Raw genomic sequence first — 6,000 nt, 5'->3', positions numbered from 1 at the left:
GGAATTAAAGTGCCAAGTCAGGCATGGGTTGTGGATTAAAATAGTGCCTGATGTAGGTTTGAGGAACTGACGTAGGTGTGAGAACCTGATGTGGGTGTGAGGACCACGTCTAGGTCAAATGGAGTGTTAAGGGCCTGCAGCTAACTAGTGGCTTGTGAGGTGAAACCTGACGGCATGTTTAGCTGATAGTGTCCAAGTCTTCTCTCGCTATACAGGGGAGGGACGTGGCACGGCTGAGGTGGACGGCACAGATCAAATCAAATCGTTTGTTCTGAGAACACCCAGTGTAATTCACCCCCTAATGAGAGCCTTGGGCCCATTAGATTGATGAGGTTAATTAAAAATAATGAAAAAACTGTTCACGCATAAAGGATAAAAACGCAAATCCAGTAGGCCATAAGGGTGTAAGAAGCGATTATTCTTAGTGTTAAACTGGAATTCCAGGATGGCTAATTTAAAACACAACTGAATGCTCTGTAAACGCCAAGATTTGATAAACAAGTCTCTTAATCAAGACATGTTTCGATAATCAAGTCCCTCACAGCTTCACTCGTCGTCATACATGTTTAACAGGTATAAGATTCTCCACAAGGGGGCGCCACGAACACTTGTGTCCACATAGCTTTTGTTTTCTCCAAGTATGTCTCGCTGCAGCCTGCAGGAAGGCGGAGTTGGACATCCAACCCCGCCCACATCCAACTCCACACTCTAATGCGCTGTCGTGCGCCAACCCACTACTTCTTCATTCGAGAATTACTGTGTGGTACTTAAAAATATGCATAATAACTCACAAGTGTTCAAGAGACACGTCTTTGCGCTTAATTTACACATACCTCGTTTACTTTGTGTATTGTTCCACGTATGTTATTCATTATTTTTATTTATTGGGTGGCGAACGTAAAATGTTGACGGGGGGATGTAAAATGGACACAAATTAAGTATTATATCGCGATAGATCGATCGCCGGTGGTTGGCGCCAGAGCGAACTAGTAACTCGAATCATAGATGTAGATCAGAGGTAAATAAACTAGATTTTTTCGGCGTGAGAAATCGGATGTGTGGCGTGAGAGCGTGTGAAGACGGTCAAATACGTGTGTCTCACGCTCAATGCGTGAGAGTTGGCAACTCTGCTACTATAAGTACACAATTAAAATGGTAATGTTTACTGATAATGTTGGTGATAGAGAAGGGGTATGTTGGTAATGTTGGTAATGGAGAAGGGGTGTAATCAGGGCTTAATTTGAGCCGGATCCTGCCAGAACAGGATCCGGGAACTCTTTCATTTTGAAGGGTGCGTTCTGGGAACTGTCTGCCTCGATCCGGTAACTTTCAAGCCTACTAATTATAAGTTATGAAGAAATCTGTCTGCGTTGAACCAATTAATTGAACAAATAATTCTATAAAAGACATTTTTAAACACAAGATCCACATTCCTAAATCACATAAGAGCTCTCCTTTTTAGCGATGTCTTTCCGTGTCTCCCCTATAAAGCTAGTTATACTTTTGTGAGTGACCGTAGCGCGCGACTGCGCACACCTCGCGCGCGTCACAATCTTTGCAGTGTCCTCCTGAAACGATATGTGGTAGTATAAAGAAACACTCCTCAAACACAGGGGAAGGAACATTTACCTGACCAATTTTAATGCTGTATTGTGTTTCAGATTTGAAAAGTGCTGGAATTTAGGCTAAAATACTTGAAAATGCACTTAAAATGCACTTCTGCACTTAAAACACTTATAAAACACACGTAAATAGTTCTGGAAGTTCTGTTTACTGGGTGCAAATACAGTCCGTGTTTCGAACGTAACATGGGCGTGGCTTCGGTCTTGAGAAGAGGGTGGAGTTGGATGTGGGCGGGGTTGGATGTCCAACTCCGCCTTCCTGCAGGCTGCAGCGAGAGGCTTCTCGTTCATTCAGACTCAAATCGCAAGGAATACAGCCAATTAGGAATTTCTTTAGTTTGCCACTAGTGCTGGTTGAAAATAAAACCAGTAAGTGCTATCATACGAACACTAGATACGTTAGATACAAGATTTGGATGTGCTGTAGATGTAGATGTGTCTTTTTAATTCTCTACAGAATTAGCAGCTGTCTGCCAGCAGGTTCAGAACCAGTGCTCATCTTCTCAGAGGCAGGTAGGCCTACAGTCTTTCTGTGCATTTATGTATAAATCACAAATACTGTAGACTATAGCTTTGCTTTACATCCATTATTTATTTTATTTCTCAAGCTCAAGTAATCCAAGTATCGTACCTTAGCATTATTTCACGTGTCATCTCTGCAAGAATAACGCAACTGAAATGAAAGACGAGACGTTTTAAATGTTTTTATGATGTAGGCTTATTATGTTTTCTTTATTCAGAACAGCTGATACAACTCGCATAACTCACACAGAATTCAGAAACTCACAAAGCTTTTTATTTCTAAGTGTTCAATTTACTTTTGTTCAAATCAATAAATAGATGAGCAGATTACATTTATTCTCTGTCTACTGTATTAAGACTATTAAATACCAAAAACCTGCTTAAATAATCTCGCTAAACTCATTTATATACAACATTCTGGTTTTCGCTCATGTGAAACGTAATGGCGCCATCTTGTGGTTGTTGGTACTGTCAACATGTTCATTCAATACTCTTATGTGGATCTGACGCTTCAGAGACTAATGTACAAAGACAGATATGTTACAGTTACACTCCCAGTCCCTTCTCTCTCTCTTTCTCTCTCTCTCTCTCTCTCTCTCTCTCTCTCTCTCTCACAAACACACGTTCGGTTATAATGATTCACAAAACAAAAGGCTAGATAGAGATCTACAAGTTGGATTTGCCAGGTCCCTAAAACTATGATACAGTGCCATCTCTGTGTCAACAATTCATCTGCAACTCTTGCCAGACCGCAGGCTTGGCGGAAGAATGTTGCTACTCTCATCAGTCCACAAACATAATTGCCTGGAGATTAAAAAAACATCAGTGGTATCAGATTCTCCAGTTAGAGACCAAAACAAGGCTTTTTGGGCACACATAGCAAAGATCTGTTTGGCATAAAAAATGAGTCTTACACAAAATAATCTAATCCCTCCTATGAAGTATGCTAGTTGAAGGGTGATGTTGACGGGCTGCAAATGTTTTGCTAGCCCCTGGGGACCTCACTGGGATAAGTGGCTTCACACACTCTGTGAAGTTCCAGTTCATTTTTGAAAAAGATTTGGCGGAGTCCTATTGGGAAACTAAAACCGGTTCGTTCTTGGATTCTTCTTCTTCAGAAATATGGCACAAAGTGTCTCTTCATGTCCAGATGAAAATGACTTTCTCAGTGCATAACTGAGCTTTCGCTATGGTCATCGTGGTCCTGGAGTTCAGATCAGCGGTGGATTATGGAGCCAGTCCTGTCTGGAGATGGTTTACACAGGGGTAGAAGGGTGTGGACACACGTTATTTCCTCATAACAAACCTTATTAGAGAGCACTTGTGGCCACAAAATGAAAGGAACAAGCCTTATTAGAAAATACGAAAAAGTGAAATATTTAGTACTTTCCACTCGGTATAGTTTCTGATCTCAGTTACGTGGAGAGGGCCAGTACACACCAGCTCCAGACGTGCCAATGTTGTCAAGAAACTCAATGTAACAATACCATGTACAAAACAACCAAATAAATGAACTCTCTCTCTCTTTCTCTGTCACACACACACACACACACACACACACACACACACACACACACACACACACACACACACACACACACACACACACACACACACACACACCTTCTCCATCAGGATCAAGAGGGCATGGACACAGAAGCTTTCAGCCCCCAAACTACAGCCGCGTAAACAAGCGACAAGACAGACGGTGTACAGAGCACGGGGGCGTCAGAGAACGGGGCCGTCAGAAAAGCTTCCATTCACACAATGCTGTTTGTTTCCAATGCTGAAACAGTTTAGAAGTAATTACTTGCGTTTTCCTTGATGCTTAGCATTCAGGGCGGTGGACCGCCACCACCACGGGCCAAAGCGTTCAATTGATGACGGCCCTCTTGGGGCCAAAGGAAGACGTTAAAAGTGCTTGTATGGAGCTCTTTCAGGAGATTAACTTGCTACGAGGGCTACCTGCCATGGACAGCATTCATGGGGCCACCACAAAAGGGGGGGGGGGGGTTTCTGCCAGGGCACAGCTGCGTGAAAGCCACGGATGAATAGCGCAACGGTCACAAAAGACAACAAACCTCAAGTGTAGAAAAATAAAGTGTCTTCTCAGATGTTGGCTTCCCATTCATGCGAAGATGATCCCCCCCCACTGCATTTACCATTGAGGATCAGTGACACGACCGCCAGAACCGCCTGCTCTAATTAATTTCGGAGAGGTCGTGTTGTGGTGCGTCCCTGTGAAGGAGTGGCAGTATCACGGGCCAAAGAAGGTCTTTAATGAACCCTCTCTGTCTGGCCGTCCTGAAGGGGGGAGAGTGGTGTGGTGCAGGTCCTGCTCGCACAGATCAGAGCACTGGAACCGCTGCCGGGTTAAACCTGTATCTTCGGGAACCGGACTGAGATAATCATGTGCGCTCCGTCCGTACCTGAGACGCAGAGCGGACACCGTGCGGCAGTTTGTGGCTGGGTTGTGCTCGTGGTAGAGAGCGGCGGTCATGATATTGTAGCTGAGAACATGAAAAAGATGATGGGGAGGATTAGAACCAGCTGGCCTCCGCCCCCACACGCATAAAGGGTGTAGGCGGCTTTGGGCCATCAAAGCTCTGCTGGCCCTGTCCGACTTTGGCTCCGGTGGGGCGTGGATGACCGTCCTAACCACAGAAAAAAAACACCGCTCACCACACACACACACACACACTTGCGCTTAGTCTCTCTGATTCTCTCTCTCTCTCTCTCACACACACACACACACACACACACACACACACACACACACACACACACACAATGTGAATCCCAGCTATTTTCTGATGGCACTGAAAGGTGATGTTGCTTGCTGTGTGAGTGAAAGTGAAGTAAAAAGCGTTAATATGCCAAAGGCACAAAGACGGAGACACAAACAGTCGCACGGAAGGAGACAGAGACCAGCAAGAAAAGGGTCGCACATGTGAAACTGCCCGCGCCATTATCTCGGGGTTATAACTGGGAAAGCAAGACGAGTGAATAGTGCTCATTCACACGCAGGCCACACTGCCCCACGCCGAGAGGGACCCGGGGGGGGAGAGACTGGTCTGTTTTGCTCCTGCTTACTGGGTGGAAAGACTCTGACAGGTGGGCCATTGTGTGCGTAAGGGTGTGTGTGAAGGAACAGTGTTCCAAGGGAGGTCTGTGTCTGCTGGCTATGTGTTTATCAGCCGTGGGTGTTTTTCTCTTTTTTTAAAGGGGCCATTCAAACAGTCGGCCGTCCTTCTGTGCACTTCAGTGACGGCCTCCTCACCTTGGCGAGGACAGAAAGGCCCGTCTCTCTCTCTCAGACGACTGAGCCTCCCTTAATGAGTGACGGCCTCTGTTCCGCCGCCCAGACAGGTCAGAGGAGGGACAGGGAAAGAGAGAAAGGGAGCAGGGAAGGCAAAAAGTAGCTTAAGAAAGGAAGCAGCCAAGGTTAGCGGAGGCAGCGGTGTAGGGAGTGTAGAGGGAACATGGTGTCCGCCCGGGCACTGAAGCCACGCCGGTTTCCCTTCAGGGTAAGGACATTTCATATCCTGTTAGTTGTTTAATTGTGATCTTTGACTGGTGATTGTGTAATTGGACAACATAGCTGGTTGGGTGTTACAGTAAATTTTCTGCAAGGGTGTGGCCATGGAGCCAAAACTGCGTTTGACCAATCAGGTTTTGAGGTAAAAGGCCACTCAGCAATTACCAGTCCAGAGATAACTTGATGACCCATAGCCTAGCAATCAGTGGAACTGAAAGACTTTTACATCGTGTCTGGCAGGGGCGAGGCTAGGGTATTTTTAGTGGTGCTAGAGCACCACCGTGAAGTTGCTCAGCACCCCCTGGCTCAACACATTTT

At 45.6% G+C, this 6,000-nt stretch overlaps 1 long non-coding RNA gene across 1 annotated transcript in view; it reads left to right on the top strand.

Moving 5' to 3' along the window:
- The first annotated feature begins 5,464 nt into the window (after positions 1-5,464).
- Positions 5,465-6,000, top strand: part of LOC143526654 (uncharacterized) — a 59,938-nt gene continuing 59,402 nt past the window's right edge. Inside the window, exon 1 of the long non-coding RNA XR_013133915.1 lies at positions 5,465-5,671. This is a non-coding gene — a long non-coding RNA (uncharacterized LOC143526654). The remainder of the gene's footprint in view (positions 5,672-6,000) is intronic.

The sequence above is a fragment of the Brachyhypopomus gauderio genome, chromosome 11 (assembly GCF_052324685.1).
Source record: "Brachyhypopomus gauderio isolate BG-103 chromosome 11, BGAUD_0.2, whole genome shotgun sequence".
In the NCBI taxonomy this organism is placed as follows: Eukaryota; Metazoa; Chordata; class Actinopteri; order Gymnotiformes; family Hypopomidae; genus Brachyhypopomus; species Brachyhypopomus gauderio.
The sequence above is the reverse complement of the archived record's forward strand: the minus strand, read 5'-3'. Positions and strand labels throughout refer to the sequence as shown.